The sequence below is a fragment of the Aulonocara sp. 'chitande type north' Nkhata Bay genome, linkage group LG14 (genome assembly GCF_057382095.1).
Source record: "Aulonocara sp. 'chitande type north' Nkhata Bay isolate Kocher_YH1m ecotype deep benthic linkage group LG14, A_spYH_male_GT1.1, whole genome shotgun sequence".
Classification (NCBI taxonomy): Eukaryota; Metazoa; Chordata; class Actinopteri; order Cichliformes; family Cichlidae; genus Aulonocara; species Aulonocara sp. 'chitande type north' Nkhata Bay.
The window spans coordinates 4031533-4046509 of record NC_141357.1 but is presented as its reverse complement, the minus strand read 5'-3'; the positions used below and the strand labels follow the sequence as shown (position 1 = coordinate 4046509).

At 48.6% G+C, this 14977-nt stretch overlaps 1 pseudogene; it reads left to right on the top strand.

The window, feature by feature from the left end:
- The first annotated feature begins 303 nt into the window (after positions 1 to 303).
- Positions 304 to 2759, top strand: LOC147313895 (uncharacterized; annotated as a pseudogene).
- Positions 2760 to 14977: the final 12218 nt, after the last annotated feature.

Here is a 14977-nt window from a genome sequence, read left to right as displayed (position 1 = left end):
CGAATGTGCTGGAGGAGGAAATATCCTCCCTGTTACACAAACAGGCGATCGGAGCGGTTCCGAGCGAAGAAGCTCAGCAGGGCTTTTACTCCCGCTATTTCCTCATCCCGAAAAAGGACGGAACGTCGCTCCGTCCTATTCTGGATCTGCGTGTGTTAAACAAGCATTTGAGAAAGTACACGTTCAGAATGCTCACACACAAGACGCTTTGTCGCTCAATTCACACAGGCGATTGGTTTGTTACAATCGACCTATCAGACGCATATTTTCACATCGCCATTTATCCTCCACACAGGAAATATCTCAGGTTCGCTTATCAGAGCGTAGCGTACGAGTTTCAAACTATCCCATTCGGGCTATCCTTAGCTCCGAGGGTGTTCAGCAAATGTGTGGAGGCAGCGCTGTCTCCGTTAAGGAACAGCGGCATCAGAATATTTTCTTACATAGACGATTATCTAATATGCTCACGATCGCGCGAGCAGGCGATCAAAGACTCCGAGGTGGTGGTGAATCACCTCACGGAGCTTGGGTTCACTATCAACCTGGAAAAGAGCCACTTGGAACCCACACAGTTTACAGAGTATCTGGGGCTCAGAATAGACTCCATCTCTTATCGTATCGCACTTTCAGAGCGGAGGATCGCATCCTTCACTCACTGTCTTTCCCGTTTTCAGCTGGGGAAAGTCGTGCGGTTCCGACTGTCTCCGCCTCCTCGGCCTCATGGCCTCGGTGATATCGGTGGTACACTTGGGGCTGCTTATGATGAGAGATTTTCAGCAGTGGGTCGCTTCTCTGCAGCTGTGCCCTCGCCGACATCTCAGTCGTGGTGTAAAAATAACGCAGCCGTGTATTGCGGCTCTCCGGCCCTGGAGGAGCCCGACAGCTCTCGCGGCGGGGGTACCGCTCGGGGCAGTATCATCCAGGGTGACGCTGACCACAGATGCATCCCTGTCAGGTTGGGGTGCAACTATGATGGGCAGAGCAGTGAATGGCGTTTGGTCACAGAGACTCACTCTGAATCACATAAATGTGCTGGAGCTCCGCGCGGTGCTCCTAGCCTTACGGCATTTTCTGCCGTATCTCCGGGGTCAACATGTTTTAGTGAAAACAGACAACTCCACTGTAGTTGCTTATATCAACCGCCAGGGCGGCACCCGTTCCCGGCAGCTACACAGGTTAGCCAGGGAAATAATTATGTGGAGCAGCACTCGGCTCCTCTCCCTTCGGGCAACTCACGTGCCAGGAATTCTGAACAGGGGGGCGGACCTCCTGTCCAGAGGAAATCCACTGTTCGGAGAATGGAGGCTTCACCCACAGGTGGTGGAGCAGATTTGGCAGAGATACGGCCGGGCTGCCGTAGATCTCTTCGCCTCGCGAGAAAACACACAGTGCCCCCTGTTTTTCTCCCTGTCAGACGCACACGCGCCACTGGGCGTGGATGCGCTGGCCCATCCTTGGCCAAAAACTCTGCTGTATGCTTTCCCTCCCCTCAGCCTGATCTCCCCAACACTGATCAGAGTGAGGGATCAGGGGCTGTCTCTGATTTTAATAGCTCCACGGTGGCCATCCAAACACTGGATAGCAGAAATCATCCAGCTTCTGGTGGACGAGCCATGGCCACTCCCCATCCGCAGGGACCTTCTGTCTCAGGCGCGGGGGGAGATATACCATCCCCATCCAGACCAGGTTGCTCTCTGGGCCTGGCCCGTGAAAGGTGGAATTTGAAGGCAGCAGGCATGCCTCCAAAGGTTATTGAAACCATTCAGAATGCCAGAGCCTCCTCCACCCGTTCCATTTACAGCAGTAAATGGCGTGTTTTTGAAGAGTGGTGCCATGAAAAGCAGATTATCCCTTTTCAGTGTTCAGTGGTGGAGCTGTTGTGTTTTCTTCAAGACTTGCTGGACAAAAGGAAAGCTTTTTCCACTATAAAGGTCTATTTAGCGGCTATTTCAGCCTGCCACGTGGGGTTTGGTGATAAACCTGCTGGGCAGCACCCCCTTGTAGGTCGCTTCATGAGAGGAGCGCGTCGAACGCTCCCAGTTTCTAGACCACTGGTCCCTTTATGGGATCTGTCAGTCGTTTTAGACGCCCTCTCCCACCACCCCTTTGAGCCTATTGGGGCAGTGGGGTTGAAGTTTCTCTCTCTTAAAACCACTCTGCTGTTGGCTCTAACCACAGCCAAGCGAGTTAGTGAATTACAGGCTCTGTCTATTCACCCCTCTTGTCTACAGTTGGCCCCGGGACTCACTAAAGCACTCCTGAGGCCTAACCCAGCCTTTGTCCCTAAAGTGTTGGAAACATCATACAGGTGCCCTACAGTAGAGCTCCTAGCTTTTCACCCCCCTCCATTCTCTTCCGAGAGGGAGCAGAGGCTGAACACTTTGTGCCCTGTCCGGGCCTTGGGGACTTATGTTGACAGAACAGCTGGATTCAGGAAGTCGGATCAGCTGTTTGTTTCCTGGGCCTCCCCTCACAAGGGCAGGCCCGTATCACGCCAGAGACTAGCTCATTGGATTGTAGAGGCCTTAGCTCTGGCTTATAGCTGTAAGGGCTTGCAGGCCCCCCCGGGACTCCGAGCACACTCCACTAGGGGTGTGGCCACATCCTGGGCGTTGTTCAGAGGTGTATCAGTCCAGGATATTTGTGCGGCAGCAAGCTGGGCTACACCGCACACGTTTGTCCGGTTTTATCGGCTGGATGTTGCACAGTCATCCCTGGCTCAGACGGTGCTGGATTCTGGTGCCTCAGGTTCGACCTGAGATCCTGGAGTAGCACTGGAGAGTAGCTTCGGGAGCTGGCGCAATCCGGGAGTGGGCCATATCTCCCATAGTGAAACACCGAGCGAAGTTAGAAAAAGAACGTTGGGTTACTTAACGTAATCCCTGGTTCTTTGATAACAGAGTGAGGTGTTTCACCAACACTTCCCTCCTTGCTTAGGCACGGAAAGAAATCTGCTTGGAATGAGTTAGGAGGAGCTGGTCGGCCGTGTTAGTACGAGGGGGCGGAGCCCTGAGCACGGCTCGACAGGTCTGTCATAGACAGACGTGGTGTCATTGGAGCTTCCGTAGTTGGTCACGCCGAGGCGATTCCCATAGTGAAACACCTCACTCTGTTATCAAAGAACCAGGGATTACATTAAGTAACCCAACGTTCATTCAGGTGCACATGAAGATTTATTGCGCTGAAACACAGCAAAACAATTCAGTGTTACTGGCGGCTTCCATTGTAATAACTGGCCTGCGTTACTTTTGTAGCATTACGTGTAATGGCCATGTATTAATCAGCCCTTAACACACAGAGAAAATGACCAGTAAACAATAGACAACATAACATGTACTGGCTGGTCTATTTCCTATAACTTTAACTGAAACCAGATAACAGTTTCCTTTCACCTTACTGATGGAACAACACGGTTACAGAGATTAATGCAGGAGGCTAACATGACTTAGCTAGCGCACAAATGTTATTCGCATTACTCACAGATAACGTGAAACAACTCCCTTATTCGCTCACATTAAACACCATATAAACAAGAATTACACTCCAAACATGTTAAATAAGCATCAACTTTACATAAATGTATGTAGTTCTTGTATATTGCTCTCACCTGAAACACAGCAAAACAATTCAGTGTTACTGGCGGCTTCCATTGTAATAACTGGCCTGCGTTACTTTTGTGATTATTTTGCCAGTTACCCGTTTGGCTGAGCCACCACTGCCACCTACTGGTGAAACTAAATATCGCCCTAACATCACATCAGGTGGGAGCAAATGAGCTTTTCACTCCGTGTTATGATGCAAACTATTGTCACAACAAATAGCAAAAAAAGATGATGGGGGGTGGGCACGAACACATAAGGAACACATCTGAGACTTGTTCTTAATGCTCAAAATACTCAGGGTGCCACATATGGTTTCCACTTTAACCTCATATGGGTCCAACTTGTGGACCACACACCAGGAGATAAACACTCCCCAGCGACAGGAGTAGCAGCCCAAATGGACAGTCCACAAGGCTACCGCATTGTTCGCATGGCTGAGGCTGGCAGCGGAGTTTCTCCTTCTCAGGGGCCAGACTCCTCACATAATGTCTGGTGCTATGTTCAGTGGCCTTGGCACATGAATAGCTCTCAGTGAGCGGAACAGCGGGTGAGCCTACTGCCACAGCCTGGCAGCTATCCTGCAAAGGAGGGGCAAGTCTAGGCAACCCTGTCTGTTGACATAGGCTGACACAACAGGGCTGTCTCCCTGACGCTGACATCAAATCCCTGCAGTCGAGAAACTACTCGAGTGCCAGGATGACAGCTTGCAGTTCTTGATACCACAGCCCTCGTGTATTGCACCCCAACCTACTTGAGAGGCGTCTGTGGAGAATAACTGGTGGTGAGTCACCAGACCCACCACCTAGCCCAGCTCCACGTTGGAGGAGTCCCTTCATCCATATGGCCCATGAGGCAGAAGTATAGCCCCCAACTGACCCACTAGTGAAGTCTGAAGTGCTCTAGGCATCTCCTAAAGGTCTAGCGTCGCTCCGCAGTGCGGGACACAGAGGCCCTATGTCCAGACATAGGACCTGGGAAGGCTGTAGCTTGCTCTTCTTGAGATTCAGGCGCAAGCCTTGAGCCTGAACTTGAACAGGAGCTAAGCTACATGGCTGCAGGACTGTTGTTCTGATGTGGTGCAAACCAGCCAGTCATGTAAGTAAGTATTTAAGGACCCTGTGGCCCTGTATCCTCATAGAACCAAGGACAGCGTCCATGCATCACGTGAAGGTCCAGAGTGCAAGAGAGATGCCGAAGGGGAAAACAATAAATGACTTTCAGATCATTGGTAGCAAACCAATCCCCAAAACTGATGGCCTGCTTCACCTTGGGGACCATCAGCATTTTGTATATCAGGGGACAAAGATAGCAGTTGAGGCCCCTGAGATCCAACATCGGGGAAAGACACCCTTCCCGTTTGAGAACCAAAAAAGAGCGGGAAGGGAACCCAGCTTGGCAGTCCCCAGCATCCACCTCCTGTATCCCATCTTTCTTCAGGAGGGCTGAGAGTTCTTCCTGCATTATTCAAGATTCAAGATTCAAAATGTTTATTGTCATGTTTCCAAAGAAAAAAATGGCATTTCTCTGTGCAATGAAATTCTTTCTTTGCTGTCCACCCACAGATGCCGATTAATATATACAATAGAAATAGAACAGATGAAATACAAATAGTACAAATAAATAAAGGAAGACAGAAAAGGAGACAAACTATTGAAGTGTGAAACAGAGATATGTGCAAAAGAGCTGTAGCTTAATATGCAGAATGACCTGATGTGCAAAAAATTATTATTACTGTTCAAAAATAGGTCAGCTGTTCAGGAGTCTGATAGCAGTGGCGAAGAAGGAGTTGTTGAGTCTGGATGTTCTGGATTTCACACTTCTGAACCTCTGCCCCGAGGGCAGAAGTGTGAACAGTCTGTGTTGGGGGTGTGTGGGGTCTTTGAGGGTGGAGGCAGCTCTCCTCTGGATCCCCACTGTGATGGTAGATGCTCTGCAGAGAGGGCAGGAGTCCTGATCTTCTCTGCAGTTATTATCACTCTCTGCGGGCATTTGCGGTCCATAGCAGTAGTGCTGCCGTACCATGCAGTGATGCAACTGGTCAGTGTGTTCTCCACAATGCAGCTGTAGAACCTGCTGAGGATCTTGGCCGACACACCAAATTTCCTCAGCCTCCTCAGGAAATGCAACCGCTGCTGAGCCTTTTTGACCAGCTGTGTGGTGTTCAGTGTCCAGGTGAGGTCCTCACTGATGTGGACACCCAGGTACCTAAAGCTGCTCACCCTCTCCACTTCAAGGCCCCGGATAAACAGCAGCTGGTGAGGCCTCCTCTTCTTCCTCATGTCCACTATCATTTCCTTTGTCTTGTCAGTGTTGAGGGTGAGGTTGTTGTCCTCACACCATGACACCAGATTGGCCACGTCTCTCCTGTAACCCACTTCGTCCCCTCCAGTGATGCGACCGATCACTGCAGTGTCGTCTGCGAACTTCAAAATAATGTTATCTTTGTTGGAGGTGACACAGTCGTGGGTGTACAGGGTGTAGAGGATGAGACTGAGGACGCAACCTTGTGGGACGCCAGTGTTTGTAATAATGCTGGCTGAAGTCCTGTTGCCGATCCTGACGGACTGGGGCCTGCCAGTCAAAAAGTCCTATAGCCAGTCACAGAGGGTGGGGTCCAGGCCGAGTGTTGCCAGCTTGTGAGTGAGTTTGTGTGGGATGACAGTATTGAAGGCGGAGCTGTAATCAACAAAAAGTAGAGTCTTTGTTTTCCACATGGGAGAGGGAATAGTGAAGGGCAGCAGCGATGGTGTCTGACGTGGACCTATTGGGCCGGTAGGCATACTGCAGGGGATCCAGAGCGTCTGTGATGTTCCTCTGGATGTAGGCAAGCACCACTCTCTCAAAGCACTTTGCAATGTTTGGAGTGGGTGCAACTGGTCTATAGTCATTCAGGCAGGTGGCTGGGCTTTTCTTGGGGAGCTCTGAAGCGCTCTTGTGGGGTCGGCTGACTCACTAGGGCTCAGTGTTTCAGGGCCTTCCTGGCAGTGGTGGTGGCAGTGGCTACCAGGGTGAACAATGACTTGAAACTCTGGTGGAAGGGTGTAGTCCGGTGGGAGGGTAAAGTCCAGAGGATTGTATGAGTTACCGATATCAAGTAGTGCCTGTCTCGGGTATGTTAACAGTGCACAGCACTCATCCAGTGTAAACAGAACAAAAAGTAAACAACAACGAACAACAAGTCAGCATCTGAGAGCAGAGCAAGCAAACACTTCTGCCTCGAGGGGCGCCATGTTATTATCTGGGCCTGATGGGGATTGCTCACTAAGGTGAAGGTCGGGATGGTTGTGATGGGGGGTCTGCAGAAGAACTGCAGGTGGTAGCCCTGGATCAAGGACCGACCAAAAAGGCAGACAGGGAAGGGGGCTGGCCGGTCTGCCCCTGGAAAGGTCAAGATGGAGGGAGATGGTTGGAGGACAGTCAAGCCTTGGCTGCACGTCCTCTCCGTTTCCCCTACATGTTGGTGCTATGTCTGCGCAAAGCTGCCAGCTGAGGCCTGGTATCCCCAGGGCCCCATGCTGGAGCTTCAGGAGCAGGCTGAGGCGCAGCAGCCTTGGGCATCCTTGCACTTGCAGAGCGCCTGAGCAGGCCCCTTGACAACTCCTGAGCAACACGGCAACTGTCTCAAGCCTGTGTGAGTCGCTGCGGGGTCAACAGGCAGCCTCTTTATACATTTCTGGTTGTCCTACTGGAGCTGTGACTGAAACAGTCAGAGATGCTGCGGCACCACCCAGATGAGGCCAATGCACTATTTGTGGTGATGGCCTGCTCTTTCATGCATGCTAGAAGACTTCCTGCAGGCAATGGACCACCTGTGCAAAGCAGCTAGGGCTTCAAACTGCCTGCACACCAGGTCCTTAAAATCAGGCAGCAGTAGCACCTGCAGCTGAGAGCACCGTGGCTGTGTGATGTCGTTAAACCTGGAGGCCACTGCCACAGGGTTCTCAGGGAAGGCAATATCCAGAGCCCTGGATGCCCTGCCCATCATCTCAAAAAATTTGGCAATATAAAACAGTCTATGCAAGACTGTGGAGCTTCCCTGGCCAGCATAGCATGTTGGTAGCCCAAACACACCATACATCTACCATTTCCATGCTACAGAGGCATAGAGATGTCGCATCCCACACATTTATGACCCATAGGAACTGCCATACTTGCATGGGACAAATGGAGCCGTAACCCGCAAACCGAAAGTGTCACGGTTCTGGGTCCATGGGACCCAGTATTTTGAGTTTATTGTGTTTTGATTTAAGTTTGCATCAGGGATTGTGTTCTTGTTCTCTTGTCGTGTTATGGTGATGATTATGATGTCTATTATTAGAGTTCCATGTTTCTGTTTATCTGGGTTTAAGATGTGGGTTTAGTTTCATATGTCATTTCCTGTCTGTCTCTCGATGTCGAGCCTGCGTGTGATGTTTTATTGTGAAGGTCTGCGTCTCATGTGAGTGTGTTCAGTTTTACCTCTGTCTCGTCTTACTGATTGTTCCCAGCTGTGTCCACCACCTGTGTGTAATTCCCGTGTTTCTCTGTGTGTATTTAAGTCGTGTCCTCCGTCATTGTAGTTGCTGGTCCGTCTGTGTAACCACCATGTCTCGCTCGTGTGTTCACCCTGCTGTCTATCATCGTCTGCCTCTGCTCGCCCTGCTTCATGTTCATGTTCTGGTTTCTGCGCTATAGTTTAGTTGTTTCCCAGTATAGTTTAGTTCGAGCTCCATTTGCTGTTTGTCCTTATTTTGTGCTCAATAAACCACCCTCACTTCTCCACTAGTGCCTGCGTTTGGATCCTCCTTCATTTCCTCCACACGGCTCCTCTCACTCGCCGTGACAGTACGGACCAGCCAGATATGGATCCAGCGGCATTCACCCCACCCACGGAGCTTCGGGACCGCATAACGAACTCTGCTTCAAAATTGATCAACCTGTGGCTAGAGCATGAGGGAGAAGCATTTCTCTACCTTCTGGAAGCCAGGCTACAACAGCTAAGACCTCCTATCTGACCGTAAGTTTGACTTTTTCTGCTTAACTGAAACCTGGCAACAACCTGATGACTTTTCTCAGCTAAACGAATCTGCTCCTCTGGGGTTTGTTTACTTTTCTAAACCCCGCTGCTCAGGTCGTGGGGGTGGTCTCGCGATCCTTTTTCGCCAGCACTTGAAAGTCCTGCCAGTTAACGTTGATACCTTTAGTTCTCTAGAGGTCCTTGCATGTGAGCTGACTGGACCCATTCCCACTATCATAGCTACTGTATACCGCCCCTCCAAACCTAACCCTGTCTTCCTCAGTGACTTTGCTAATCTACTAACCCATCTTTCATCTCTCTCCCCAAATGTGATCTTGGTGGGAGATTTCAACATTCACTTGGACAATATGACCTTCTGCTCACCAGAGACTTTTCCTCCTGTCTCGAAGGCTCTGAATTTAAACAATTTATTGACTTTCCCAGTCACTCTAAAGGACACACCCTGGACTTGGTCTGCTGTTCTGGTCTTACTCCCTCGAATCTTTCTGCTACTGAAATCCCCATAACTGACCACTTCCTCCTTTCATTTAACCTCACTCTCTGCTGCTCTTCTACCAAGCCAACCCGTCTCATCTCGTTCCGCAACATCAAGAACATTGACATGGACATTCTCACTACCAGTTTGGACAATATTCAGATTCCGGACTTCTATTCTACTCCTGGTGATTTGTTGTTATATTATAATAATTGTCTACGCACTGTCCTTGATTCTCTGGCTCCTGTAAAAACCCACTCTGTTTCCTTCGCTTGCTCTGCTCCCTGGTTTACCTCTGACCTCCGAGCTCTGAAGGCCAAAGCTCGGCAGCTAGAGCGTAAATATAAGAAATCTGGTTTAACTGTTGATTCAGAAATCTATAAATACCACGTACTTCAGTATAAAGACTCCATTAACAAGGCCAAACAAAGCTTCTACTCTGGTATTATCAGTTCTTATGAGGGTAATGCAAGGACTCTGTTTTCAGTTTTCAACAAGCTAATTCAACCCCCCAACGCTTTACCACCGCACTTCTATTCCTCTGAAACATGCAACTCCTTGATGCTGTTCTGGACTACGAAAATCAATAACATCCACCAGCAACTCAGATAAAATGTTGTGTCTACGCCCTCTCCAGAACCTCTTCTCCTTTTTGAGCCGTTTTCCACTTTTCATCTTCCTGATTTATCTGATATTTCCGAGTTAATATGTAAATCAAAGCCTGCCACATGTCATCTTGACCCCATGCCCACGGGCTTGTGAAATCCTGCCTCTCTTCTTTACTCCCACTCATTTCTGCTATCATTCACTCTTCTCTCACCACCGGTAGCGTTCCCTCCTTATTGAAGACTGCTCTAGTCACTCCTATACTGAAAAAACCTTCCTTAGATCCTAACAACTTTAACAACCTTCGTCCGATTTCCAATCTACCCAGCTGACTCTGGTCTTCTCACCATTCTCGTCCTTTTAGATCTGAGCTCAGCCTTTGACACCATTTCTCACTCTGTCCTTCTAAGCAGACTTTCCTCTCTCGGCATCTCTGACACACCCCTCGTCTGGTTTCAATCATATCTCCTCGACCGCTCCCAGTTTATTCAACTAAGATCATTCCGCTCTCATCTATTTCCCGTCACCTCTGGTGTACCCCAAGGCTCAGTTTTAGGCCCTCTTCTCTTTATAATATACATCCTCCCTCTAGGTACCATCTTCCGCAAATTTGATCTTCAGTTTCACTGTTTTGCTGATGACACCCAGTTATATCTCTCTTGCAAACCTGATTCCTCCCTCCCACCTTCTTCCCTTACAGAATGTCTATCCGAGTTAAAATCCTGGTTTACCTCTAATTTTCTAAAGCTCAATGAGGATAAAACTGAGATCCTCCTTATTGGCACCAAATCCAACCTTTTGAAGGCAAACCATTTCTCACTCACCATCGATAACTCCACAGTTTTCCCTTCTCCTCAGGTTAAGAGCCTTGGTGTCATCCTAGACAGTTCACTTTCCTATAAATCTCACATCAATAATCTCACCCGTTCTGCCTACTTCCATCTACGTAACATTAACAGATTGCTTCCTTCTCTTTCCACCCAGTCTACGTCCATTCTTGTACATAGTCTTGTTACCTCCCGTATTGACTACTGCAATTCTCTTCTGCATGGTCTCCCCCAAAAATCCCTCCACAAGCTTCAACTGGTTCAGAACTCTGCTGCTCGCATTATCACCAGAACCCCCTCCTACCAGCACATCACCCCTGTTCTTCAGGAACTTCACTGGCTCCCTGTGAAATTCCGGATAATTTTCAAACTTCTTCTGCTCACCTTCAAGGCCATTCATAACCTCGCTCCTTCTTACCTTTCTGACCTGTTAACCACCACTTGTTCTGCCCGTTCACTTCGTTCTTCTTCTTCTATCCAGCTTACTGTACCTTCCTTCCGCCTCACCACCATGGGAAGCAGAGTTTTCAGCTGCTCTGCTCCCAGGCTGTGGAACTCTCTGCCCCCTGAAATAAGAAATATTGGTTCTCTCCCCCAGTTTAAGTCCCAACTCAAAACTCATCTGTTCAAATCTGCATATTCACTGTGAATCCACTGTTTGTTCATTTTATCTTGTGCTTGTATTTTATTGTTCTTATTCTCCCATTGTTTTACTAAGTGTTTTATTCTATTGTAAAGTGTCCTTGGGTGACTTGAAAGGCACTCATAAATAAAATTTATTATTATTATTATTATTTCCGATTATCCCTGGCTATTGGACTCTCTGCACCCTCTGGTACAAAACTTCATTCTCCACGAACTTCACCTCCACCCTCCAGCCGCTACCGCTTCCCAACCCAGCCCGCCGGCGAAGGTTTTGCCCGGCCCGCCGGAGGTTTTGCCCGGCCCGCCGGAGGTTTTGCCCGGCCCGCCGGAGCAGTCGGCAGGGAGGAAGCAACATTCGCGTCACCAGCGCGGCACCCCACAGCCGGACTTCAGGATGTCAAAACAGTCGGCTGTGGTGGGTGAAACAGACACTCTTTCTGTTCCTTCTGACCCAGATACTAGGTCTATTTCTTCTGGAGCTATTTTTTGTGTCTCCTCTAAAAATAATAAGGATTTCTCTGTCTCGCCCATGGCCATTGCTCCTAAGACTACCTTTGTTGAGCAGACATTTTTTGCTAATGACTATGTTCACGCTGTTGTTCCCATGCCCGGAGTAGCTGAGCCTAGCACTACGAACATAGGGAATTTAAGTGTCAGGGAAGCTTTCTTGTCTCTGTCAGTTACTTCAGGGAAAGCAATGAACCTTTCTGAAACTGGTTTTTCTGGCCATATTGTCCCATCCTCACTTTCACCTCAGTCAGCAGCCCAGCTGCCCTCAGTTCAGTCAGACACTCCACAATTTATTACACCTCCACTACTACCGTCTCCGCTACTGGTAGTTCAGTCCGTAGCCGCTTCGCTGCCTATAGCTCTGTTGCCACCGGTTCAGCTGTCTGCCCACTCATTTACCTAGCCACTCCACACAAACTTTTGCTGGTTCATTTAAGCTGGCCATCTCAGAGACAGTAGCTCCCTCTAGGGCCTCCCCAGAGGCTGGGTGCCAGTCACCGGCCAGCTCTGGACCCCTAGAGGTCGAGATGCCAGCACCAGCAGCTTCATTGGAGGACTTTGCTGAGCAGTCTCAGCCGTCATCCCCTGCTGAGAGCTCCAGTGAGTCCGCCCCTCTGCCTCCGTCCTCTGTGGGAGGACCAGAGGGACCCATTCAGCCGTCAATCTCAGCTGGAGGGCCCGAGGAGCCCGTCCAGCCTCAAGCCACGTCTGCTGGAGGGCCCGAGGAGCCCGTCCAGCCTCAAGCCACGTCTGCTGGAGGGCCCGAGGAGCCCGTCCAGCCTCAAGCCACGTCTGCTGGAGGGCCCGAGGAGCCCGTCCGGCCTCATGCCTCGTCTGCTGGAGGGTCCGAGGAGCCCACCCAGCACCACGCCTCGTTAGCTGAGGGTCCTGGAGGACCCAGCCAGCACATCCTCACACCTGCTGATGGTCCGGGGAAATTGGTTCAGCCGTCACCTGCTGAATCGTCCCCCGCGACTTTTACATCATCGCCTGCAGCATCATCACCTGCTGCCGTCCCGCTGCTGTCAGGTTCCGCAGCCGTCCTGCTGCCGTCAGGTTCCGCAGCTGTCCCTTCACCCACGCCTGGTCCGGCGACCATTTTAAGTACACTGAGAGCAAAGAAATAATCAGAGCCCAATTTTTTTTGTGTGCACACATACTTCAATAAAGCTGATTCCAATGTAAATGGTTGTCTTCTTCTGTTAGCCCTGAGACACACTGGTGACTTGTCCAGGATTATACCCTACAGCAGTGGGCAGATGGATGGGTTGATTGGTGGATCTGATTATTTATGTGCATGTAAATACCCACACTGCCTGACACACAGAGCATAGTTGCTGCAATGGAGCAGGAGATTACTTTATCAGTCTAGTTCCAAGGCTTTGCTTAGTCTGCATATCTCTGATTTACTTCAGCAATTTAAGACATTTAGGTATCTTGTACGTGGACCTTTTCCACAGCTAGCAAATTATCCTTTTGTAGGAGGAATTAAGAAAAGAGAGACATTTACCTGTTCGAGCAGCAAAAAATAATAAGTGTCAAACCAATCCCCACAAGCCTGGATGAGCCTGACCAAGAGTCCGAGTTCTTGGTATTATCAGCTGACTGAAACTTGGACCATAGATAATATAAAACATGCATGTAGCCATAACTCATGTTTACCAAGCTCAAATTACTAGGGAGCCCAGTGCTGTTTTCCCATAGAAAATCGGAAGTCTTTTTCCAGCCACAGGGGTTGCTCTCTCCTGTCCTTTACAAAAAGACCAAAAAAAAAAAAAAAAGATTTCAGGTATTTCCACCTTGGCTTCTCTTTTCAAACCTGGAAAAGTAAAGTATCTACTCCATGTATAAAAAATATGTTTCGATTTTCATTTAAGTATACTCCATTGTATTCCTGAACTGAACTGCATTACAGCTGCATTACAGCATTTCAGTTATCCGGTTGTTCAGTCTGACGTCACTAGCCGTGTCTGGACCTAAACTCCGCTGCAGGCCCATATATGAAACGATCACTATGGCATTACTGAGAGTTGAAAAACTGTCTAAAGTCTTTCATCTTTAATAAAATGATCAGCGTTCTGCTCTACCAGGTGTAACAATTGAGTTTAACATCCAGGCATCCATGAAAACGGAATTTATGACATTTAACGGAGTTAGAAGTTAGCAGGGAGTTAGCTCGCTAGCTTCTATTTAAATACAATATAGCATGTCCTGACTGCGGGGTTTTGGAAACAAATTAAAACGTACAGCTCTGTTATCACTTCCAACATAAATGAAGACAGAAAACTAAACAGCAGTGATGTTTGTAGGGTTACTGAAGTTTGGCTAGCTGGTATATAATGATGTGCTACGTGACCGCTAGCGACACAGCTATGTTAGCATAATATAAACAAGCTAACTTTTTTTCCACTCGATAAAAGTTACCGTGAGTGTTCTCGGTGGTCAGGAACAAATGTAATCGCATGGCAGGATGCTGTAAAAGGACCAAACTTCAGCCAGGAGAACAACTGAGATAATCCATCCAAAATACGAGGTTAGTCATTCATATACTGCTGCATGGGCTGGGCTGTAGTTACATCCTAAGGTTTTAAAAACTGAGCTTAAATAAATGATTAGCGGTAATAAAAGCCGAGGGAGGTCAACGGTGATCACTGACTGTTTTAGGAGCTTTTTGAGATCAAATAGAAGAAAATACCTAACATTAAACATGTTAACAACACAAAAGCCATATTAAATGCAGACTACTTTAGACCCGGAAGTAGGATTCGTCGTGTCATCACTGAACAACCGGATAGAGGAATATATACAGGGCGATTTTAGCCCATTTTTGGGGGTGCTTCAGCTTCAGCACCCCCAAAAATGAATCAAAGATTTCTTACTTTTTTTTGACAATATTTGCTGTTTGTGTGACACACTACTAAAACTATAAAAAGCATACAGTACTGTACTTGTTTGAGACGTAACATTTTAACAACAAAAGTATAGATAACCCCCCCTCTCAAAATGGTTTGTTCCAGCTCACGTCTCCCGTACTCTGGCTCTAGCCTCTTGCTGCCAAATCGATGGTGGCTGAGACGCAGCGGAGCGGAGGTGTAAGTGCCTGGCTTAAAACAGGACATATTAGCTGCATTTAACCTTCAGTCACTCTTATATAGTTAGGTAGGAGTCAGACCATGTTTCTTTTTAGCTGAAATGCATTGCACTCAGGTACCCTGCAGTGTTGAAAACGTGTTTTCCGACGATGTTTGCTACCCTACCTACAATCCGTCCTCATGTAGTAAAATCAACGACATGT